The 27,554-nt window shown below is 37.2% G+C and overlaps 1 protein-coding gene across 1 annotated transcript in view; it reads left to right on the top strand.

Annotated features, from left to right (window-relative positions):
• Positions 1 to 27,554, top strand: part of LOC134657499 (uncharacterized) — a 486,313-nt gene that overhangs the window by 289,373 nt on the left and 169,386 nt on the right. The gene's annotated exons all lie outside the window — the stretch shown is intronic.

Raw genomic sequence — 27,554 nt, forward strand, 5'->3', positions numbered from 1 at the left:
AAATTTTGCATCAAAATTCGATGGGCTCCCCTTCCTAAATCAATCTGTGAGTCAAAAGGAGCAACTCTACAAAAGGAAATTCCATCATCATCATTTGCCGTAAATCGCACTTTTTTGTCGTGTGCGCCAGGGACTATAATAAGCGAGTTTACGACTAGTGGAATTTAATTGAATGAATACTATGGAGTGGAGAAGCGCTGGTGGCCTAGCGGTAAGAGCGTGCGACTTTCAATCCGGAGGGCGCGGGTTCAAACCCCGGCTCGTAAGTACCAATGAGTTTTTCGGAACTTGTGTATGAAATATATAATTTGATATTTACCAGTTGCTTTTCGGTGAAGGGAAACATCGTGAGGAAACCGGACTAATTCCAATAAGGCCTAATTTCCCCTCTGGGTTGGAAGGTCAGACGGCAGTCACTTTCGTAAAAACTAGAGCCTACATCAATTCTTGGGATTAGTTGTCAAGCGGACCCCAGGCTCCCATGAGCCGTGTTTGTCACGGCTAACGCCCGGATAACGCGAGGAAGAAGGTGATAAAATATGGAGTTTAATGACATTAACACAAAATATAAGTATGACCAGGAAAAAGTTAGCAAATTAAATAAAATAAAACAGAGAAATATAGGTAGGTACTTATCATTATCACTTATCATTTTGACTTGTCAAGGTTGACAACTTCTGGGCGGTCCAATATTTCGGTCCAAAAAAGTAAATATTTAAAAGAGTTCAGGGGTTACAACATAATGGTGCGATAACGACGCTGTTTAAGTCCATAAGTACATATTTGAATTCGCCGCTAATTATTTTTAAAACATTGTCATGGAGGTTGAAACCGTAACAAAGACACGACCAAGATTATTTTATATAGGCTAGATTCAGTTTAGAAGTTGGGGTCGGCAACGCGCATATAACACCTCTGGAGTTGCAGTTGTCCATAGACTACGGTGACTGCTTACCAGCAGGCCGTATGCTTGTTTGCCACCGACGTAGTACAAAAAAAATTAAAAACCATGTACCTACATAATTTTATTATAGCTTTGTACAAAGCGTACGTGCATTAACTCAGTCAAACTTGAAGTTTGTTTTCATATCGATAACGATATTGTCAATTGAGTGTGGCACTAATTTAAATAATAATAACCATTAAACTTAATTGGTCGATAGCGGGGTCGTGCCGATAACTGAGTATAGGGCGATTCATTCTCGGTACATTTAGTGCTTAATTTCCGGTACTAAATTAACCTTTTGGACGCCAATGACCGATATATCCGCACCGTAGGTTCAACGCCAAAGACCGATTAATCGGTCACAGACCACAGAGCAACATAGACCTACGTGCATATGCATAAAGTTCAATTTCAGTTTTGACACTTCGGTGACGTGGCGTCAGCGTGACAGCTTTTGTGTTTGACACGGCGTCGAAAAGGTTAAGGGAAACTATTAATGTTTTCAGCTTTATGGAAACACTAATAAGCCCTAACACTAACTGCATCTCTTCCCTCTCTCGTTGAAACTCTCGTACTAACTTTTAGTACTGTTACCCTCATTTTCCTTTTTGTTTCAGGGATCAAACGTAAGTATCTTTAATCCAGGATAAACTCTGCCGAAACCTACAACTTAACTGGCTTATTTCAGTCTTTTAGACTTCATAATAGTCATAACATAATATGTGACGTTATCCATAAAAAGGGACCTTATTGTCGATGGCGGTTACTCCATTATTAACGATGCTCCGATATAAATACATTGCCGCGCGACGCTGTGCGGCGTAAGCCCCATCGACAATAAGGTCCCTTTTCATAGATAATGCCCCATAGGTATATCTCATTACAGAGAGAAGTTTTTTTGAATGGTAATACTTTGTAATAATATAAATAATACTTAGGTAAAGTAGTATCTTTTAATAGTTAGATGTCTTATTCGATTGTTATAAAATGTAAAATTAATACGAATCTTTTACCCCTTTTTAAATCACCTACGCAAAATAATCCAGGTATCTGGTTTGCTCAACCGAATCCAAACTAATTTATATCCAGGACAGTCAACTATCTCCGCAGCTGACTGTACATAACATCTAGCTTTGTACTTAGCTCACCATGACACTGGAAATTATCCGAAACAGCGCATTAGGTCGGAGTGTATCTAGTCGTAAAATGGAAACGATAAGATTATACGGCCGTAAAACCAAATCGTAGCGTCTGAGAGCGGTCTGCGGGTCTAAAATAAAGCTGACACAAGGGTCAATATACTTAGCCCAAAACAAAGGTCACTGTGCTGGGGTCATGATCCCCAGCAATGAAAAACTGACGAAATTTGAAGAAAAATATATTTTTATACCACATCGGTGGCAGACAAGCATACGGGCCGCCTGCAACTCCAGAGGTGTTACATGCGCGTTGCCGACCTTTTAAAAACCTGTACACTCCTTTTTTATCTGTTACTCGAACAGTTTTGAGGAAGTCAACATGGTGCCGGCGGCGTGTTATCCACACAAGGAATAAAGTGCAGGGGTAGGGGGGGGGGGTTATTTAGACTGCGGGATAATTTAAACTAATCGAAATATCTTCCATGTTTTACATTATTAACTAGAGTGCCATATATGTCCAGATAGCGAAAAAGATGTGTTGTGTATGTGTGACTCTAGTTGATAATGTAAAACATGAAAGATATTTCGATTAGTTTAAATTACCCCGCAGACTAAATTGGCCCCCTGCAATTTGTACACCTCTCCGCTGCATTTTGTAGCAGAACTCAATGCCACTGCAGTTTCTATATTATATACTACTATACAGTAGAGATTGGTTCACCTATGTCGCTTATATTGCCCTGAAAACCTTCAGGCATCAGCTATCCGGCCTCTGCAGGCCTTGGTCACTTTTCCTTGAGTATGTGACATCTATTTCAGTTTATAATTTATGTATAGTAGTGGGACTACTTAAAAAACGTATAAGTCATACTTAGCCAGATATAGCTCAAAACCGGGATGAATGGAAGAAGAGGGGGGGGGGGGCCTTTGCCCAGCAGTGGGACACAATAGGCTCACAATAACTTAGCGCTTAGCGCATGCCTGTTAGTGAAATTAAACTGTATAGCTAATCGAATTAGAATAGAATAGAACTTAGAATAGAACTTAAACCTGGAGTTACCATGGTTACCACTACAATTTGACACTGAGTTAACGGTTTAACTTAACCGCTTAACCTCAAGTTAGTGCAATGGAAAACCGCAAGTGGGTCTTAGCGCCACTTGCACCATCCCACTGTTGTACTGGTAACCATGGTCACTCCAGGTTTATCCGGTTAACCCCGGGTTAGTAGAATGGTGCAAGTGGCGCTTAGGTACACTACGTATTGAAGCCAACAATTAGAGACTAAATTGCATAAACTATGGCTATCCAATGACTTGTGTTCTGGTTGAGTACTAAGTATTTTTATTCAATTATGTTTATGTATATATTTATTTATATGTATGTATTCATATTAATACGTATTATATATGTGTATTTATATTAGAATGTAGGCTAAAAGTTTTAATTATTTACTTGGGTAATAATTGAACCATAATTTGCCTTTCAGTACATGTGTTCGTTTGTCTGTCATATTCATTTGTCTACTCTCAATTGCTCAAAGGTTGACTGGAAGAGATCCCCTATAGGGATAAGTTCGCCTTTGTACATTGTATACTTTCTTTTAATTGTATCTTAACCTGTCTTATGTACAATAAAGTGTTTACATACATACATACAATTACACAAACGAATAATTATCACACCCTGTATTCGAGCGCTTCTTTTGGGTAAACTAAAGGTTAACTCTTACCGAAAACATCTGTTATCAAGTAATTTATAGCAAACGATTTACCTACATCGAAGCTTTGTTTGTCACACATTTTATGATTATTTTTATCATAATCACATTTTCGAATTACGAAATTATGTTATGTAAGAATTACAATTATATATAGCATTAAACAAGCATTAAAGCTATCATTGACCAATCAAATGCAGGAAAAAATCATGTAAATTGAAGATCTAGTGTTCTAGATCTTCAATTTACATGATTTTTTCCAGGATTTCAAGGATGACTGACGCTAAAACGGTCAGGGTCCGGGCCAAGGCGTCGATACATCGTTTATATATTAAGGAACGTTCCTTACCGTTAACCGTTAGGGTACGTACCCTAACGGTTTAGTTAGGTTGTGCGTTGTCTGTCAGCATCTGGGTCATTTTATTGTAATTAAAAAAACTTAGAATAGTTAGAATCACTATCTATTTCGATCTTCTTCGGAGAAAATTGTATTGTTCTGGGGGCCTTGCCAAGATGATAATTGTTTGCAGACAACGAAACGAAACGCTATTGTCTATTGTCTCTCTAAGTCTCTATCACTCTTCCATATTAGTGCGATGGAGACAGATATTAGCGTTTTGGTCTGTTTCTCTGCGAACGATTGACACTTGGCTAGGCCCCCTGTTCCGCTATCATTTTTCATAGACTAAACGTTATGTAATGGTGTAAATTATAAATTGTAGATATGCCCATTTTGGGACACTTTTTTTCTCCTATTAGGGTCGAAATTCTGGGAAGAAAAATGTGAAAAATTAAATTAAGCAGTGTGTACAAAATCATCCATCCACATAATAATATATTTAACATATTTTACAGTTGTATACAATTTAGAATTATTGAGAATCTCACAAAGAACAACATAATATAAGTAATTATGTATCTGCGTTGCATGAGCTCGCACCCAATTTCTTCCGCGCAACACAAAGTTCGCGCGCCGCCGCCATACAATTAATCTCGGGTGTGTTCAATTACTCCGTAATTAAAAATAACTTATTCATTTAGCATTAAAGCGGATCTCTTAACTGCTGCGCAGCGGAGACTGGTACAGAAGGCGAGCTTTGAACTAATAGAGCGTTGTTATGTTATGACATTTTACTTAAGTTACAAAATTTTACAGTGGACAGTCATATTTTATGTAGAATTGGGCTCACAAACTGCTTAATATATGATGAATATTGTTAATGATTTGTGAAATAAATCCACTTAATACATACTTAATAAGTAGCATTACCCACTTAGCGCTGGTGGCCTAGCGATAAGAGCGTGCGACTTGCAATCCGGAGGTCGCGGGTTCGAACCCCGGCTCGTACCAATGAGTAATCGGAACTTATGTACGAAATATCATTTGATATTTACCAGTCGCTTTTCGGTGAAGGAAAACATCGTGAGGAAACCGGACTAATCCCAATACTGGCCAATACTACTCCCATGAGCCGTGGCAAAATGCCGGGACAACGCGAAGAAGAAGTAGCATTACTTAGACAAATAACCACTTTACACGATATACATATTTGCTTTACTTTACATAATTAATGTGACCACGCGATAAACGAAACGCACAGCGTTATAACACCACGGTCCATACATTTTGATGATCATCAGATTGACATACATACCCCGACATCGAAGACTTATCTCTTTACAATGTTGCTGTCGGTTTTGTATTGTCTTGTAGGATATCACTACAGGTTACAAAACCATGTATGAGATAAATAAAAACAGTCGTTATTAGCAAGAGTGTGAATTTGAAACCGTCAAGTTTTGTTCAGGCAACCAATAGCAATTTAGCAATATTCCACAACCAAACCTACTGTTCCCCGCCCCATTACATCTTAATTGCCGAAATTAATCACGTTAATGTCTCGTGGCTGTTAATTTCAGGCCACAGGCCAGCCTTGTGCTCGAGCCGGCCTGAGTCGAGCGCTCGAGCGCCGCCGCCACGCTCATTAGAGCCAACTCGAGCAGAACTCGCGGCTCTGTCATCTGTGCCTATTTTCCGAGATGGTAGCCGTTAATTGTTTTGGTCTATTATTGATCAGCTAATTGTGTATTTATTATTTTCATTACACACGCTGTTAATCTGATCTACATGCTTTATTTATTTGAGTGTTTTGTTTAAGGTCATGTGGGGAAAGAGAAACATAGTTTATTTTCCTCGGGGTTAGAAAAACAGTTTGAGGATTACACTGATTTGAAATCTTAAAACTTAGATACGCGATTAAGTCCCGTTGTACAATTTAATAATAGTATGAGGATTCCCTACAAGTGTTTATCTTACCCGATCTTGTTACATGGCTATTTTTTGTTGGTACCTAATTAAATATAAAAATTGTATTCACAATACACAAGGTGCCTACGCGTCGTGTCCAGCGCCGATATTTATTTTCTACGTTTTTCCACATTAAGCACTACGTACTTATGTATGTTATGGATATACATATGTAAAATACAATACTACATGCATAAAAATACAATTTCCCTAGTCCCTTCATATTCCATGATTTCCAAGGTACAAGGGTTGACGGCAATTATTACTGAAGATATTGTAAGTATAGCCGACGTTAAAATACTTATGTTTAATACACTCTTAGTAGTAGTAAAACACTTTATTGTACAAAAATCAGAACAAAACAGGAAAAATAGCATTCGTCATCAGTACAAATGCGAACTTATCCCTTTAAGGGATCTCTTCCAGTTAACCTTTGAGCAATTGAGGGAGAATTGGCGACGGACACTCTCACTCACCCACTCTCACTCTTGCATCTTACTCCTTTGTAATAAAGCGAATATGTAAACATATATTAAATATAAAATGTTGACATCGTCGACTGTACTTAGTGTAGGTACTCGTACCTACCTACTTACTCAGAAATAATAATTGCATGGGAACTGATAATATTTCTTGAGCATAATAAAATTATTATCTAATTAATCAGCATATATGTAATTGTGATGCAAATTGCTACTGCACGCGGTATCAGATATCACACTCATGTTTCTAGGAAGCAGCGCTCAGACAGTCTGTGATTAACTTGGTTCCCATGCAGTTTTATAGTATGTAGGTACAGGTACTAATATATTAAGTTACTTTTTAGGTAGTCAGCAGCAATAGTTGCTAAGCGGGCGAGGTGTTCAAAATTACCTTGACGCGCTCTTACAGCCATATTCGAACTTTAAGATAAGTACGTCAAATATTAGATATCGAAACGATATGGATTGGATTCAGCCGTAGGATTCAGAATAATCGAATCAAATACAAATATATTTATTTCATGACAACAGGATAATACTGCCAAAACAAGTGAAACAATAATATTTTATAGTGATTTCCACACTTAGGCGTATTAGGCACAGCCTGTATCGTGGGAATCTAGAAAGAAGGAGAAAACGAATCCTTTCATTCTATCAAATATAGAATTGTAAGTAAAATATAGTGTGTCAAGCTATTTCCGTCAGTAGAAAAAGCGGCAAATTTTAAAAATGTAGGCGCGAAGAAAGAAAATTTCTTAAAGAAAATTTGAATTTCGCGGTTTTTCTACTGGCAAAGTTATTTGACCAGCTATAAATTAGATATTAAAATAAAAGTCAGTCAATTTTAATAATAAAACTTCCGTGAGACACAGACATATTAAATATTTTAAAAACGGGACAGTCAGTCAATAGTAACACTTAGTCCTGTTTCTTTTCATCGAGGTACCGTAAAACGGGGTGAGTAGGTTTCGCGGGGAGAGGTGGGTTATGAATGGGGAGAGAAGGTTTGAGAGGGGGGTGAGAAGGGATTTTAAGGCTACTGCTACAAAAATAATGTATTCCAATTTAAAATGGAGCTATAGTAATACGCATAATAAAAAAAAATCGATCCAACAATCTTCCAAAATCACCTTTGTATGAAAACCCCTCTCACCCCAAATACGAGGCACTACGGGGTGAGGTGAGTTTTCCTCTTTATCGTCAAAGTTATGAAATGGAACTACCCAAAATAAAAAAAACTAAAATACAAACGTTCGGAACACTTATTATATACACCATTCAGTTTTCATATGTAAAAATAAAATGTTATCGAGGTTTGAATTTCAGTTTTGACCCTACTCACCCCATTTTACGGTATCAAATGAATTACAAAATCACATGATGTTTTTTCACAAGTATAATATCCGTGCGATAAATGTATAATTACCTACGTGATTAAGACCCATTTTACGTTGCATATAAATAGGTTGTTTCCATTCTGTGACTGCAGACAATAAATTAATTATGCTTAAATAACATGTTACATGCACAGCGTTATCGCAGGCCATTGAAAAGGTTTCCTAACTCGAGAGAAATATAAGCTATAGTTCGTTTTTTTCAGCATTAGATAGAAGGTAAGCGATCTTGACACGTCTTTTAAATGAAAAACGCTTTTTAAAAATCAGTAAGCGGAAGAATATAAATGATCGTATTAGATTCATAATTGTTACATATTTGCCATTATTTATTTTTAAAACGTGTTTTTCAATAAAAAGACACGTCAAGATTATTTACCTTATTTCTAATTCTAAAAAAACGAACTATAGCATTCCACCTGAACAAAAACTTCGATTTTGAGGTCATTTTGTCGACCCTGAGGGGGTACAGCGAAAACCGTTTTTCGCAAATTGCGGAGATCTTTCTCTTTTACTCCAATGAAGGTGTAATTAGAGTGACAGAGAAAAATGCGGTTATAGCCCTGAATCCTGTAACCTGTATAAATGGCGTATACGTGAGGTTTTTAAATGGGTTAGTGAGGGCAGCCACCAGAGTCTCATAAACAATACGTAACTATTCCAAAATGGTTGCCTTCAAAAAAAATTAAAATTTAGAATTTAAACTGTTTATTATAAATAAAAATTTACAATATTTTCGAAAACTTAACCTAATCTACACTATAATAGATTATTAGCTAAGTGAGAGGTTTTCCCTTAATTACATCAATGACGTTATTGTTACTATTTTTAATCTAATTAATATTTATATAATTCTATTTTGACTTACTACTTAGTCAGTTCAAGCAGTACTTTTTTAACATTCGTTTCAGCTTATGAGGCTTATCTTCTAATTTATCTATTATATGTCTAGGAAGACTATTTAGGATGTGTGGCAAATAACTCGACCAGACTCTTTGCCCATAATAATTGTTACTACTTGGTATATTGAAATTAAAAGGACTTCCTTAACTTTTGAATTAATGATGATTGGCTTTACAGTTTTTGTAAAACAATACGTGCGATTAGGATAAAAAATATCAGCTTTTGTGCCAATTGATTCCACTTCTCTATCTTTGATCTAAAGCTTTTCAGTAGGGTTAAAAGGTGCTAATATAGCTACAAGTTGTAAAAGATTCCAACAAATTCGCACCTTCTCCTTTTATTAAGACGGTTAAATATTAAACGATTTTATTAATTTAACTTACATTATTTTTAATGCCAACTCCGTGTGTCATCATTATTCGTTTTCCCTTATCCCATTCACTTGGGCTAATCGTATTTTTAATATGTTTCAGTAACCTATGATCTTGCCTCGTGTGTACTGCCCCTTAAACAACCAAGAATAAATTAGCATGTTTGTTTCAAAAATCCATTGAAACCTAATCTAGAAAGACATAAAACGTATCGGCAGACACATTTCTCAATCGTATGTTATTAATGAGCGGCGTAATTTATCGGCCCGACCATAATAATTATATTGTAACAATTATTGTTCCGTAAAAGGACATTAAGATATCGTATCGATTCGGTGAAGCTGGACGGATGTCGGTTAACAGAATATCTGTGATAGAACTATTGCGTTGCGTTGTATTATTTGAAAGTATTTACTTCTTTATTTAATTTTCTTCTTAGATTAGGCTTTTTACAATATGAATATAAATTAAAATATAAAAACACTTACAAAACAATATAAACAAATTATAAAAAACCTAACTTAGGGTGCCGCCAGCTGCCGGTGGGCAGGGCCGCAGAGTGAGGTATGGACGTACTATACGTACGTAACCTACTAAATATACGCGCCGTATCCAAAATTACCGCCTTCTGCATATTCAAAGTATTAAGTTTGTTAAGCTGTTCTTACTTGTTAGTTAAGAAATCGCTTAAAGTTTTCAGTTTAGAATTGGTACCTATTCTATTACATATAACTCACTCGATTCTTTTACTCTTTTGCAAAATGCCCTAAAGGGTATTATGGCTAAAGGTCTCCTTTAAAAATACCGTAAGGTCGGGGTACTTAGCTCCCCAAGGTTACTTTGTTCATAATAAAGTACACCGACCTTATGGTATTTTAAAATTTTGTAATATGATTTGCAAAATGAGTGACCTAAATTATAGCGTATTTGGAAGTGATAATAATTCGCCAATGAAGGTTAAATTACGGCTTAGGTAATTTGTATACCTATTAGGTATGTACAAGCAAAAATGGCGTGGGTACCTACATCAACAATTAACCAATTTATGCTTGATAATTATACACCAATTAGTATAATTGATAAACTTAAATTGCATTGCTGCAATGCATGGCGGACTTTATACCATGAGTAATTTCGAAGTGAACTTATGCCGAATGATTATGTAAGTAGTAGATCATGTTTTACATATGCATAGTACGTGATTCAACCGTGTATGTATATACGATACACATGTGTATTTTAGACGACAGCCGTAATGCGTAATGCCATAGTGTTCAAGTGTTACAGCCCGGTTACAGGCGAGTCTCCCGGAGAGATGGCACTGTTTCATGAAAGACTCTTTTCTGAATCGTACTATCTGAATTACCTTGCTTATGATTATGTTTAAGTTCAACTGAAAGCTAGTGGAATAATTTCCTTGAAAATCATGTCTACATAAGTAGATAGGAGTAAATACAAATCATCAAATCAAATCAAATGATCTTTATATTTTATGCAGTTACCGTAAAGTATAAAACTTTGCACTTTAACATAACTTTGCCCACCGCGTCACAGTTTAGTAAAAGCGAAATACCTTGAAAGTACTTAGTTACAGTAAAAAAAGAAAGAAGAAAGTGTATCTGTAACTACTTTTAAGTTACTTCGCTTTTACTGAACTGTGACGCGGTAGGCAAAGTTATGTTAAACGGCAAACTTTTATACTTTTACGGTACCCCACTGGCAACACACACCCCTACGATATTTTGAGATGAGAAAGTATTACTGGTATTACGAAGCTTCCCCAACGCTGTCTGTCTCCGAGTTGATTTTACTAGCGATAGCGATAGCGAAAGAGCTCTACAGAACTTGTAATAAATCGCATGCAATTTTCGATACATTAGTATTTTCCTCCATAGATTATCTGACATTCGATTTCAGATTTGGACAATGTGAAAACGCTCTTATACTTCCTATAATTATAATATGTCACAGTGAGCGATGCCAGTTGGCCAGTAAAACTATTGCCAGACAAATGTCGCTAGAAACGTATGGGGACAATTTTTGCCTGCTAAACAATTTGGCAGCAGAAATTTACCAGGGGGCCTACCGCGAAAACCGAAATTCGTAAATTACGGGGATCTTTCTCTTCAGTTTAAAGAAATCTTTATTCTCAAAAGAATTACAATGAATTCGCTTACATGAGAAATTCATATATTTTGTTAGTTTTACTCTCATTAAGACGTAATTAGAGTGAGAGAGAAAAATAGCCCTGAGTTGCTTGTAACACTGGTCACATACACTGGTTCGTCCGTCAACTCAACTCGCTGCGCGCGCGCAACGTCCGCACGGCAAGATGGCGATATCGGCGGCTGACTTGTTTACGACTTCCCGCGGTCACGCGGTCGGCTATTTCAGTTGACTGAATGAGATGGTAATTAATATCGGAGAGAGTAAATAGGGTGCTAATCTTTAGACTAAGTCCTCCTCACAACACTTTAGGTACTATCAAATGGGTGAATAGTGTTAATCTTCATAATATATCTTCAAACAACTTCGCTTTCTCCCAAATAGAATGCGCGGTTTTAGGGTTCCGTACCCAAAGGGTAAAAAACGGGACCCTATTACTAAGACTTCGCTGTCCGTCCGTCCGTCCGTCCGGGTGTCACCAGGCTGTATCTCATGAACCGCGATAGCTAGACAGTTGAAATTTTCACAAATGATGTATCTCTGTTGCCGCTATAACAACGAATACTAAAAATAAAATAAAATAAATATTTAAGGGGGGCTCCCATACAACAAACGTGATTTTTGACCGAAGTTAAGCAACGTCGGGCGGGGTCAGTAGGTACCTACTTGGATGGGTGACCGGTTTTCTGCTTGTTTTTTTTCCTTTTTTTTTTGCTCTATTTGATGGTGCGGAACCCTCCGTGCGCGAGTCCGACTCGCACTTGGCCGGTTTTTTTATTTTTTGATTTGATTGAGGTATTTCATCGGGCGAGCACTCGGGCGTCTATCTTATTCCCATACTTAGGTAAGTTTTGAAAATTATACTTTAGCCCAAATATTAGCGAGATTAGCTCTACCTAACAGATATTTTACAGTACGGCTACCATCAGTTTGGCACTGACATAAACGCCGTCGAGAACTCGTACTCGCATATTAGTGCAAACGAGATTTAATAATTAATTCTCGATAGCGTAAATGTCAGTTTTGACACTGTCAGTGACTCATGGTACGGGCTCTGGTGTTCTAAATAAAGAGAAACATTTGGATGTTACATCCACCTATTAGCCCACCTCTACATTTAATCAGTATTTATAATTCTTTAAGTAATAGGTATCTAATCTTGTTTTTTTGAAGTGTTGTTGATGTTGCGGATGCAGATTTTTTGACATCCGCGGATGCGGATGCGGATGCGGATTTTTAAAGGCTCACATCCGCGGATGCGGATGCGGATGCGGATGTCAAGATTAGGTACTTAGAAAACGTCAAATATTACGTTTTTAGTATTTTTTTATTAAAAAAAACCAAACGTTTAGTATTTGAGCAAGAATATAGGTGCGTTATATTTAATAAACAGTAACTTCGCCGACTTTTCTGGATCTAACGATTTCGTTATAGGTAATGACGAAATTACCTAGCACTTACGCCGCCGCTAAGACGTTCCTGTACCGACTTGTTCGACATCCGCATCCGCATAAGCTCCGCATCGATTTTATGCGGATGCGGATGCGGATGCGGATGTTGAAATTAATGCGGATGTTCCGCGGTTGCGGATGCGGATGCGGATGTTCGCAACATCCCTGGTGTGTAATAAAGACTGACAATCCATTTGTAGTCCCACGACCTCTACCTGACTTCTTATAAACAAAGTAGCAAAAGCATTAACTCTGATTGCGCGCGCAACATTAAGCCATTTAGTGATCAATATAAATACACCGCCTTATCTCCATTACATATAATCCGCTAAAACGATCCGGTTCACAATCAAAAACCACACGAATATAGCTCTTAATCAGTCGCATTAAGGAGATAACATTTGTGATGCGCAATGACATATTAAATTACCAAACGGCGGCTCAGGTTTTGCTTACAAATTGTGCGCGCGCCGGTTTTATAGATCATAAAACTAATGTGAGATAAACGGGAGAATTTATAATTATCATTAATGGATTTTAACTATTAACCGCTACCGGAAAGCCGAATGAAGACATAAAAATAAATAAAAATGTTGATTCGGCGATAAAGTTTTATTTGGATTTGAATGCGACACTTTGTGGTGCCGTCTTAAGGGGCAGTCGGGGCACCTTATACGCATTTATAATTAAGAGATAACTATATCTTCTTCTTCTATTTTTATGTTAATCAAATACTTTATTTCTTAGGTACCTACTACAAATTATACAGTAGCTTTAAAAATCATAAAAAAATCCAAAAAGTTAAATTACGAGTAATACGGCTGAGTGAAAAAAAAAACGATTTTTATTACGAGTCCAGCTTAACGACAGGACTTTTTTTTTGTTTTGAAATTCGCCACTCGTAGCGAATTTCCTATTTTTAGCACTTGTAATTTCAAATTAGTACTTAGAGATAACTTTAATACAGATATTAATTACTTATTGGACTAAGCTCTTAAATTGACCATAAGGTATATATATATACTGAAATACATAATACACATACCCTTTCTAGTATTGTTTTGGAAGTCGGTTAAAATAAGTAACAATCATGAAATGATAAACTTTAAATAAATGTCATATACTAAGAAAAAGTGACCAAGGCCTCCAGTGCCCCAGGCTGGAATCGAACCAGCGTCCTCTGCTATCGCGGCAGGTGCCTGTGCCATTCGGTAAAGTAACATTTTGGAGCAAGTAGGTAACAATTAAATAATGTTTTAAAACTGGACCACAAATTCTGCATTGTTTTTAATTTGAAATCTACTTAAGTCTGGTGAACTTTAGCATATTAGCGATAGCATTATCATTTTGTTTTTAATTTATAGTGTATAAAAATTATTATAATTATATTTGAATTACATTAATAAACCTTATGCGGTGTGCTTGTTTATATGTACATAATTATACATATGAAAAGATTAGCATATATACCTTATCACCTGTATTTGTGTTCAATAAAGACTGTGTCTTATTAACACAGTGACCTTTGTGCAAGTAAACAATATACTTAAGCCTAGGTACATATATGTACTTGGACATACAAGGTTTTTATATACACAAATAGTGGGGATCCGTTTAGACTTTAAGGGCATACCTAATATGTATTCGATATCGTGTTCTGATTAGGAAAAAGTAGATTTATTTTTATTTTTTAATAATGTATTATTAGTGACCAAAAGCGGACCCCAGGCTTCCGTGGGCCCGTGAGCCGTGGCCACAGTGTGGCCGTGGCAAAATGCCGGGATTACGCGAGAAAGAAAAAGAAGAAGAACGTATTAGTGAGTAATTCTAGAATTAGTGATTTTGCGTTCTCACTATTTTTCCCCTTCTCACTATAAATATTACTTCCCATGGAAATCACTGGTTAAACAATCACTCCCCCTTAAACCCTATAAGATAAAGCCTCCCGAACCTCTCAGTTAATTGTTACGAGTATAACGAGGCGGCACTACTAGGAAACTTCTTTGGGTGGGCAGCTTAATGCACGCTGGGCCGTGGTGGACCACATGGGTGTAAAGTTATTCAAGATCGCATTCTGGGGCTCACGTCATTACGTAATATTATTTATTTAAACTTTATTGCACAAAGCACAAAAATAATGTACAAATGGCGGACTTAATGCCTAATGGCATTCTCTACCAGTCAACCACCGGGCCAAACAGAGAATATTTGTGACGTTTTCAATCAAAAGGTAGTCATTGTCGATTGTCCATAGGGATGACTTCAAATAGAAGCTATATGGAAATAGCGCCTTATTGACAACGCCCTGACAACGCCGTTTTGGTTCAGAATGACACATTTTACATCAGTATTTAGTAGGTTACCGATGTACAGTCAGTAACGAAGTCACATAGCGGATGAAACAATGCACCACACTTAGAGTCCAGTTCTGCAACTATGGTCTACAACTATGATGAAATTCTACGTACCAGCAGTATCAAAAGTAGCGAATCAGACTACGCGTCAAAAATATCAACTTCTTAACGTTCTATAACAGCTTAACAAAAAGCTATGTCTCTACCCGAGACCTAAAAAAACCGGCCAAGTGCGAGTCGGACTCGCACACGGAGGGTTCCGCACCATCAACAAAAAATAGAGCAAATAAACAGGCAAAAAAATGGTCACCCATCCAAGTACTGACCCCGCCCGACGTTGCTTAACTTCGGTCAAAAATCACGTTTGTTGTATGGGAGCCCCACTTAAATCTTTATTTCTAGTATTTGCTTTCATGCTGCAAGAAAGTCAAAAATCACGTTTGTTGTATGGGAGCCCCACTTAAATCTTTATTTCTAGTATTTGTTGTTATAGCGGCAACAGAAATCTAGCTATCACGGTTCGTGAGATACAGCCTGGTGACAGACGGACGGACGGACGGACGGACGGACAGCGGAGTCTTAATAATAGGGTCCCGTTTTTACCCTTTGGGTACGGAACCCTAAAAAGTTGACTCACGTTAGACCGGGCCGTGTCCGGGCCGGAGATTCCGGAGCTTCGTTTTCTATGGAAAGCATCACGTGATCACCTGTCATCTGTCATAGAAAAGTAAGCGCCCGGGCCGGACACCGCCCGGTCAGCCCGGTCTAAACGTGAGTCATCCTTTAGATTGAACAGATACTTTTGAACTGTACGAGTAGAATTCTATTTGGACAATAGTATTCCGGTGGACATTAATGTGAGGAGCGACAAAATTTTTCATACTACCTTCAAATATGTATAAATGAAAATTAAATTAAATTAATTCAAATTTCTCTAATACCATTAATCAGGCAGCAAAAACTCTTAAAAACCCTTCCAAAATGAAAATGACCTCTAAAATACAAGTGACCCTTACTTAATTAATACCACTGTCGAATACAAACACCGGGTAGCTGGCCATTTCGGAATTCTTTAAAGCCATAGTTCACTCGCCGCTAACTGCTCGTAAAACTTTACTGTCCACTTTATGTGCTATCGGTTAACCCTCCTTGGGTTTTGATTACCGGGATATTTACCCAGTTCGGGGCACACTTGGAAAAATATTTATAAGCAGGGAAAGTGAGAATAGGTATGAATTCGAATGAACTATAGCTCAGTTGTTTATAGCAGTGCATGAAAAGAATTACGAAGACATATTATCTAGACAACAAGATATTTGAGTACTTTGCTATTTAAATTATGCAACGTTCTTTAAAGTTTTTATCAGGAAACATACATATATATTTTTCATATAAAATCTATGAAAACTGTGATCACCTTTCTACATTTTGTCCATGAATTTTAGTTTTGTGTCATCAATCACTACGGATCGCTGGATTATTGCGAAAAAAAGAGATCCGTACATATTTAATATGTACCTAGTAACGTGAGAGCGGACTTATTATTAGGCAATAAAAAGTTTTTACAATTATCAATTTTGAAAATAAAATTAAAGTCGGACCAAGCTGACTCTGAATGTCATTTGTCAAATTTCTGAGAAAATATGACGTTTATAATGCCACTCGTTCACTTTCTTCTTTTCAAGTTGGTGCAAAGTTAGCATAGATGGACTCTGTATTCTTCTCAAACAACTCTCAATTTCAACCTAACCACGATGCTCCGAGTGTGCCCGCAACGGCCATGTCTCACAGTCCCATAGGGCGCTCAATATCAATACGTGTAAATGCCACTTACGGGGTTTTAGATGGGGACATTTATGCCCAATTTTATAGCGTATGTTAAACAGCTTCAGTTTACTACTTGTTTACGCGTTGATTGAAACTAAATCGATTTTGGTTAACGGCTTAATAAAGGCCTGTCATAGTGTGATCGTCATACCCCGCAACGGAGCTAGCAAAACCGTAGCATATGACAGTTTTGTGTCAGGGTTGGCGATTATGATGAAACATTTTGCTTTAACTTTATTGTATGTGAGATTAATAAAATTGATCGAGAACCTTGTTGACCCTCTTCCGATATAACCCGGTTCAATTTACTGTCAAATAATATAAATTAACAGGTCAATGTCAATATTAGATGCGTCTCAATGTATCTGTTATTTTGTTTATAAAATCACGTTTTTTTTTTCGCATTTATTTCAAATATTAACATGGAATTTTTATTGCTTGATAATATTGGTGTGTTTGAAAACAAAGAAAATATATTTTTTGTACTTTAGTTCATGCGTAGTAGTGATAACCCTGACGTACAACTGCTACAGATTTGCTAGCTCGGTTGCGAGGTATGGTGATCGTATTTTGAAAAAATCTTTCATAAACATACAAAAAAGTAAGCAAGTGTAATACAAACTGACACGTTTCCATTGTTCTTGATTGTTGCTGGTCTAACTGTAAACTAATTGATACGAGGTTCCATCGCCCACACTGTTAACTGTCCATCGGTAAACCTTATTACAAAAGGCATTAAGGTCCACCGATGGACAGTTTTAAGAGTGTAGCTCTTTGTTCAACTACTTCAAGACCGTCATAGAAAGCCGAAGGAAGAAAGAGAAAAAACATTAACCATCTAACTCATCTTAGTGGTGAATATTTATATCTTCCCCACTTAGATGGTTGGCTGGTCTTCAACTGAGCGTTTCTCCAGAAACTTAATGCCTCTAACCGCTAAAATGTGGAATCAACTGTCATCCGCAGTATTTCCGGACCGATACGACCTTCAAGAAAAGAACGTACCTACTCGTCCGTACGTCCCATCTTAAAGGTGTCCATGGGAGACAGTAATTGCTTACCACCAGCCGACCGCCTGCCTACTATAGGACAATGGTTATGGTTTTATGATATATCATAAAAACCGTACAAATGCGATTCGGACTCGCCCACCGAGGATTCATGATTCACGGTTCATGAGATACAGCCTGGTGATAGACAAACAGACGGACGGACAGTGGAGTCTTAGTAATAGTATCCCGTTTTTACTCTTTTGGTACGGAACCCTAAAAAATAAGTGTAGGTGTGATGATTTAAATATGCAAACCGATACAATGTCTGCATACCTGGCTTATCACTATCATGCAACAAAACAAAAAGGTGTAGAAAACGGTAGCAATTGAAAAGCGTTTAGAATCGCATGCCTTTAATTACTGGCAAACATTTCCTCTGACAGCCGTCAGTTTCAGTGTAAAGTGTTAAGGCGATGTTATTTGCATTCATGAATAAACAACTAGTTTTAATTGATCGTTGGTAGGCCTTATTCCTTTGAAATAAGCTACAGATAAAGTCAGTTATATTTGGACGTAGTTTAGCGAAAAGAATCCATCATATCATACGTTTCTAATTCACTGAAAGTTCAAATGGTTGATTCCCTGATATTGCTATACTGAACAAAATCCCTCACAAATAGCTTTTGGGCCTTTTAGCTCCGTAACCCCTTGATCGATCCTGCTCATGTTAGATCTTAAAAAATATAATGGCCTCAACAAAATGTTTAGTTATTTTCATTTAAATTAGAACTAATTTACTTAAATTATTGCAGAACAAACTGTCAGAGATCAAAAAAACATCGAAATGCCGGGACATGGCCCTAGCCAGCCGTGAGTTCCAAGTTAAGAACTTCGCTTCGCCTTCGATAAACGTATGCTATTTTTATGGTATCGACAGACAAAAAATCGAATGCAGTTCGAGAAGACTGTCACCGTAACGGCGTAACCAAAAAGACTGTGCTATCTTATTGTTAAAATATCCATTATTTTGTAGTTAACAGCTCTTTCTAATATGTCTGTCGTCGACTAAGTAATAGGAGATCGGTACTCTTATTCTTAGTTTTTCCATGGGCAATCTGAAAGTAATGCGTCAATGCTAAATATAGGTAATGCTATGTAGCATTAAACAGTTAGCAATTAGATAAAGCAGTGTCCACTTAACTAGATTGCGTGCAGATTTGCATTAGCAGCTAATAACGGCAACCAATCAATTATTTATCCAGCGATCGATTCATTTCTGGCTAAGACAACTGTCAATTGCGTGCAAATGACGTTTTTTTCGCTAATTGCGGGAATAAAAGTTGCCATTCTAGTAATTTGAGCGATTTGCCTAATTATGGATTTGTATTCATTGAAACAACTACCTACGGCTCAAGGCATTTTACGTGGTACACTTAACTTTTTAATCATAATTTCATGAAAATAGGATTTATAGGTCATAGTAAGCGGTTTGTCACTATAGGTAAGCGAAGTCATTCGACTTTCATCTTCCTCGCGTTATCCCGGCATATTGCCACGGCTCATGGGAGCCTGGGGTCCGATTGACAACGAATCCCAAGAATTAACATAGGCACTAGTTTTTACGAAAGCGACTGCCATCTGACCTTCCAACCCAGAGGGGAAACTAGGCCTTATTAGGATTATTCCGGTTTCCTCACGATGTTTTCTTTCACCGAAAAGCGACTGGTAAATATCAAATGATATTTCGTACGTAAGTTCCGAAAAACTCATTGGTACGAGCCGGAGTTTGAACCCGCGACCTCCGGATTGAATGTCGCACGCTCTTACAGCTAGGCCACCAGCGCTTTGTCGACTTTGTCACTATAAGAATTTTAAATGATAACCAGACTTCGCACAGTAATTACGTCATAGTAAGCGGTTGGTCAGTATAAGCGGAGTCATAACAAACGGATTCCACTGTAATATGATCTCTTCATCCGAATATGATTTACAGCGAACGACGAATTATAGTGAACTTTGCTACGTATCGTTTCATACGAATAATTAACGAAATGCAACCACGCTGATAACCATTCGTATCGAATTTCTACGAATGGCAAGTGGGTGATTACGTAGACTTGAGATGTATAGACCATCCATGAAATTAATTATACATATATCCGTATATATCCGTATTCCGTTTTATACAATACAAGTCTGGAAAAAGTGTATAAGACGACGGTTAATTTAAATAAACCTTCATTATTCTGCTGCTTTTACTGATGTCATCACCCCTCCTGTCTGGGCTCCTATCGTTACCGTTCCTACTATACCGTGTTAACCCTAACTCTTTTTATTTTGCCCTAATTTTTACAACAGATCAGACATTTTAGTCCAAAATGGGTACAGTCACCTGCAATAATATGTTACTCTTCGAAGGCCGCAAAACTATGTGACACGATCTTATGGGTCGACAAATGAGATCATGTCATATTTTTGCGGTTTCGTTGTGTAACTTGTGTAACATATTATTGCAGGTGACTGTACAAGCGGTAAATTAGCCTATCAAACTGTCATTTTAATAGCGTGGAACATAAAACGGAACTTATGAAATAGACGGCATTTTATTGTTGCATATGTTTAGGGTGGTTTAGGTATATGTGTCGTAAATTGTAAATTTTGACAATAATACTAACATTTTGCCTGCCATGTCTACATATTCTCAACTCGCTCGCACCGAGGTTATCACCCCACAGCCGACATAACAATTAGAAGAGAAATTCAACAAGCCTTCCGTTTCTCTGATAACGGGGCCACACAGGCCAATTGATATGCTTATTTTTTAAACTCCGGTTGCCTAGGTCATAGATAAAGGATTAGGTATAAACGTACTAATTAACGAAGTCTGTGTGTTAGGGTACCTATGTAACTTTGCATGGCAATTGCAATGAGAGGACAGTCTCATAGCCTTATTTAACTCATAAGTTTTTGATCCACGTTTGATCGTTTGCGCAGCGTTTGATGCCGGTTGTACACACTCGTTGAATCATTTAAACCGATGCCCGCCACGGTGGACATAGAAACTGTTCCACTCGCTCTCGGCCTGTCTCGGGGTGTCTCAAGGAGTGTGTACATCCAGCATGACAATTCTCTAAGGTATAACGACCGGGCTGAGACCCGCACGGGAACTAAGCTCGGTAGGCATGAAATCCGTATGGATGAACGAGGAGATCCTCATTAAAAAGTACTTGTTACATATTTACATAGCATACATGACAATCGCCATATTTTTCACACACAGCCGCATTAAACGACAACACGCTATCTCGCGCCCCCTGCCCTGGTTGCCATAACTTTTAATTTTAATTGCGTTTATTGAAGACAATTAACAGTTAATGGCATAGTTAAGATATAACCCTGTGACGTGATTCGGTATCAGTTCGTAAACATAGGCACGGACTAATAAAGGAGGATTTAGTTTTGCAACTGTGTTTACTGATAGGTATTCAGAATTGGGATGTAAGTTGATGTTTGCAGGCTTGTGATAATTAAGATTACCTATAGTTTTTGCTAATCTTTCGATTCTGTGGAGGTCGCAGTTCTAACCTAACCTACTTTTGCTAACCGTTTGATTCGCAGTTCTAATCTAACTTAACCAAAGAGAATTAAGTTTCCCTTGTCTCTGACCTAACGTACCTATTTCCATGTTGTGACTTAGGGGAGCTATACGGTTAGAGCCTTACACACCCGTGTTTCGAAATTTTCTCCGAGCTAACACTTATTTCTACAGTCTTTTAGCTACGTTTAATTTCCTAAATAATCGCAAATTTTTCGTAATATCGCTGCATACCTACTTGCATATAAAGTATTCTTCTTTATACACTGTAAATATTTTAATTCCGATACTTTTTTTTTTATTATTTAGAAAACCAAAGTCATATAAACATATCAAAAATACAATACAAAAGATGTACTGCAACAAAAGGTACAATAAAAAAGACCTGGATGTTCATAAATTATAAATTATGTTAACTGTGTAAGTACAATTTTATAACTACTGCATATAGACATATCAGATAGAAAAAACTGCTATCAGTACTTAGTACTAAGCGATCGAGGGCGTAAGGGGTGATGCGGACAACTGCGGACAACTTTTAAGGGAATATTGCTTTAGTTTTATAATGGTTCTTTAATTATCACGATGGGAACGACATTAAATAATTTGTTTTTGTGTTTTGATGCAGTAAAATAAACTTTTTTCAACATAATTTTTTTTTTTTTTTTTTCAATAAATCCGGAACGTTTCACACTATGTTCTATAACAACATAACTTTCGGTTTAGTTTTAACGGTTGAGATAAATAAACAATAACCGATTTAATGAATGTCGCTTATCGGAACAGAATTTACGACCCTATCGTTAAATAGTCCTAATGAGATTAGGACTTTATTAAAAGATAACGCTTTCCGCTTTTGTATGGCTTGAATTTGTCTGTAAAGGGTGTCATTCTGAATCCCTAACAACGTTTTTCCTAAAGTCACTTGCCCTAATTGGTTTGTCCTAATGGGTACATGCCCTAACGATCAATTGTCATAACGATTATTTTCCATAATGTAAGGTTCTGAAAAATGGTTAGGTTTTAGAACTTGCTGCAACAAAAGTGGGTTAGGTTAGGGTTAGAACTGTGACCCTCGCAAAAAGCTTAATACCATTAGGATAAGCAATCAATAATTAGGGAAACCAAAATTAGGATTTTTAGTGTTAGGACAACTGATCATTATGACAAACAATATTAGGGAATGCAAAGATAGGAGAAAAGACTTTGGGGATTCAGATATAGATACGTCTGTAAGTGTAAACATGCTTCTTAAATACTGGAACGGTATTGTCCGTAGTCAGAGGAAATTAGCGCGAAAGGCAGAGGGCCTACCGCGAACACCTAAGTTTGCGAATCACGAAGTCAGTTGGGCCATTTTATTTAAAGTTGTTCCCTACACTTTTTTTTTAATTTGTGAATTTCTATGTTACTTCTACTCAGAATCACGAGCTTTTTCTATCCTAATAGGAGAAAAAAAGTGTCTCAAGGTTTTTTCCTATTCCGTTACTATTTTTCATAGACTTTGTATGGCGGTCACGGAATGGAATGATCGAAAAATGTATGGAAATTTTGGGACACTTTTTTCTTCTATTAGGATCAAAAGAGCTCATGATTCTGAGTAGAAATAACATAATAAATCCCAATTTTGAAAAAAAAGTGTAGGGACAACTTTAAATAAAATGGCCCAAAGTTACGGCTTAAAATACACGACTGGTGTAGTTGTTGGATTGTAGGATTTAGCAATGTTGGCCGAAACGTTAATGCAATTGACTATTTTTGACCTTTAATCATTATAAATTGAACCGTAAACTGTAACCGTCCGTTACGGTTTACAGTTCAATTTGTACTGGTTAATGGTCAATTGCAATTAACGTTCGGCCAACACTGGGATTTAGAAACAAAAGATCCGAGGCCTCATTATATTTGGACATAATATTATATAAGGTTGAATTAATATTTTGTTCCATATGATATACGTTGTGTTTATTCCGTAAAAAAAGTATAGTGACATCATCCGCGAACAACACGCATAATTCATCAACAATTTTAGGAAAATCATTATTATACACAAATAATAAAAGAGGTCCTAGAACACTACCTTGAGGTACCTCTAAATTATCAGCTTCAAAAAACCACGTCTTTTCACAAGCGTTTCACTATACGGAATCGGTTGGACGTAGTCAATGGTAATAAGACTGCTATTCAGTAGCAATGGTAATTGATATTTCTTCATTACGCGTTCGATAATTACCGCCGCTTATTATTACCGATCGTTATAATTACCAGCCGTTACAGTAACTAATAACTGAGAACGATAATGAACAACGGAATGTTAATACTTTTGAAGTGGTTTTTGCAGTTTCCTGTTAATATTGTGAATGTAAACGTTTGTTCGTATGTTTGTGAGTCCGTTCATTCAAAATCAATATAAATACAAATATACAATAAATACAAATATAAAATACAAAAACGATTGATCGGAACTTGAGTTTTGGCACTCAGTTATATTTTGGGCTCTAGTGGCTAGTGGCCCAAGAAAAAAAACTGGCCAAGTGCGAGTCAGATTCGCGTTCCAAGGGTTCCGTACATTAAGTCCGACTCACGCTTGACTGCACATTTCTAATAAGTTTTCCTGTCATCTATAGGTAAAGAACTATTTTGTGTACATTTTAGAGATAAAGGGAGAAGAGAGAAAGGTTTCGCAGATAAAGGGGGTGGGGTAATGGTCGGACAGACAGACAAACAGACGCACGAGTGATACTAGTACAGTAAAACCCACTTAATACGATCACGTTTAATACGATTTACTGCATAATACGCCATTTTACGACGGTCCCTGCAACTTTAGGCCTGTTTTCATACATTATTTCACGGTTAATACGACTCGCGTCCCGTTTAATACGCCATCTAAAATTATATATTACTTATCCATCCCGTTACGCACCATCTGCACGTTTGTGTTTTTGAGATAACCGTCGTATTGTTCTGCAATACGCCGTTAGCCAACATTTTTTATGTGTTTATTACCTACAGTTTTTGGTTTTGTCTAATATATTTTGTCGGGTCCTTATCGGCGTAAGAATGCGATGCTATCTGCCTGCTTGACCGTTATGGGCCACGGAGTGCAAGCTATCGCTCTCAGATTTATTTGCAGGCAGTTATTAGTTACTTTACTCCACGACTTTCTACTTGAGCCTAATATCGTTAGTGTTCCTAGATTACCTGCCTACACTTAGATTTCATTCGCTCATTATCACCGTTATTATAGTTTTTTTTGTTCACGCTTAATATGATTTCTCGTTTAAGACGCTCTTTTTGCTAGGTCCCCTCAGAATCGTCTTAAGCGGGTTCTACTGTATAAGGGTTCCGTTTTTTCCATTTCAGGTACGGAACCCTAAAAATGTAAAAGTGTGCTCGTAAAAAAAGACTTCAATGGCTGGGATATGTACAAAGACAAGATGCCGACAGACTGCCCCGTAGTGTGATGCTCGGGCAAATAGCTGGTGCAAAAAGACCTACTGGGCGTCCAATGCTCAGGTTTAAGGACTGATGCAAGCGTGACATGAAGGACTTTGGAATTGAGCCAATAAACTGGGAACTCCTGGCACTGGACAGACTGGAATGGCGCCACTTACTACGCAAAGGTAGAACAAATCACGACGATCAGTGGTTTGAAAAACTTAAGGAGCGTCGTCTAAAGAGACAACAACCGGCACCTCCAGCTAACGCCAAATTTACTTGTGACCGTTGTGGGAAGCAGTGCAGGGCCCGCATCGGTTTGTTCAGTCACAAGAAAAGATGCGACTCTCGGAATACACAGCAGCTGTAATAAACATCTGAAAAGGATGTAAAGGCCAATGATGATGCTCGTAAAGCATGACGTTGTTCGGTAGGTACAGAGACAGAGGGGCTACCCCGAAAACAGAATTTCGCAAATTGCGGGCATTTTTCTCTGTCACTCTAATTACGCCTTCCTTCATTGGAGTAAAATAGTAAGATCCTCGCAATTTATGAAATTCGGTTTTCGGGGTAGCCCCTCAGTAACCATTCTTTAGTCAACACCCGGCAATCCATCGTGGCTATTTGTAAAGTCCAGCTATCATTTTACTAAAAGCTAAAAGATACTAGGTAAAGTAGGTAAATTAAGTCAGCAGCAGAAGTTGCTAAGCGGGCGAGGTGTTCAAAGTTATCTTGACGCGCTATTATTCTCTTAAAAATTATGTCGCGTCAAGATCATTTTGACGCCCGCTTAGCAACTATTTAAATATGACATCTTATGACAAACGTCATATATAGGTAATGTGTGACACTGACTGCTCACGAAACTGAAATAGGGTTGGCCGGTCGAAGTATTTAGCAAATGGCCTCATCATAGGTTGCCCTGTCAATCCCTAGAATTGTGTCAAATTTTTATTTTTTAAAAGCCCTGGATGCCAGCCCTTTAAGCCAAATCTCATACAAAAAGGGGCAAGCTATGATGGCGCCATCTATGCAAATCTTTGACAGTTGCCGACCCCATTAGCCGAAGCCGTGTCTCTTTCAACGAGCGATGTGCAATATTTATATTAAATCAAATTCAGATTTTTTAAGTTCAAATAGACCTAGTAAATGAATGTTACATTATACACGATCCGTTATCGATTATTAATTTAGAAGTGAATTGGATCGACACTCGGCTCTAATTAGCCCGGTATGCCGGACCCAATAACGACCCACTAATGACTCGAAACTCACAAAAACAAATAAAGGTCCATTAAAATTGAACTGGACGACAAAAACCCGCTACCTGAATGTTGACACAGGGGCGCACAGTTCCAGAGGAACAGTAAAGCAACGAAGTCTGGTCTGGGTGAAAAACGTGTTGGCAAGTCCAACAGAACTTTTTACTTTCGTTACCATCTATGGTAACGAAAGTAAAAAGTTCTAGATGGTTTCTAAACCATAGAACTTTGCCTTCACATTTTTACACCTAACTAATTGTATGTGCTAATTTTATTTCCTTTGATATAAAATATATATTTGTGGCTACAAGACGGAGTTTCTCTTCTTCTACCTCTACGAACCAGCTACAACCACCGCACCGCTGAACAAAACGTTCGGGAAAATAGGCGTCTTTTCTGTAGGTCTGGGGCAAAAACGTTTTAGGCATTATAAAAGTTCACGATTTGAACACATTTTTCTAAGACTTTCATCATATAAAATTTAAAGAAGTAGAAAGAAGGTTTTAACATGCTTATAAGGATAACATACGAAAATTAGGATTTAAAGACCGTTTTTATAATATATGATATCTACGGGAAAAATATAGATATTTTATTGGGACATAAAGAAGTAACATCATAACCTTAAGTTTCGAGATCCTTGCCGGCATAAAATCGTTTATTAATTTTTATTTAATTATGAAATTAAATTGACTTGCCATACAATCTGTCATTTTGATGGCCATTCTATATGTATATAAAAACAACTGACCACTATTTCTAATTTGTGATTGACAGTTAGGTAACTCTTATTTATTTTCTTTCCGTCTTAAACATAAATCAAATTTATTCGATTATAATAAAAGCTACCTTTACTCTAACAAAAAAAAGAGAACGCTTTAATATCCATCCGTAAATATTAGGTACCTAAATTCCAGTTATCTCAAAAAGAGGTCCAGATGTAAAACCCATCTGCGAGTTTTATTAAATACGTAAGTAAGTAATACGTAATAAATACGTAAGCATGTAAGTATAACCTAATTTACTTCAAATTGAAAAAGCCAAATTTTATTTAAAATACTAGACATCCTATTTCTTCTACAAGAATGTATGTATGTATGTAAAACTCTTTACAGTACAAAACACAAATTTATGGCACAGGATAGGCAGTACAAGGCGAACTTATCCCTTACTTATCAAAGGTGAATGTCACCATGTTATAAA

Source organism: Cydia amplana, chromosome 20, assembly GCF_948474715.1.
Source record: "Cydia amplana chromosome 20, ilCydAmpl1.1, whole genome shotgun sequence".
Classification (NCBI taxonomy): domain Eukaryota; kingdom Metazoa; phylum Arthropoda; class Insecta; order Lepidoptera; family Tortricidae; genus Cydia; species Cydia amplana.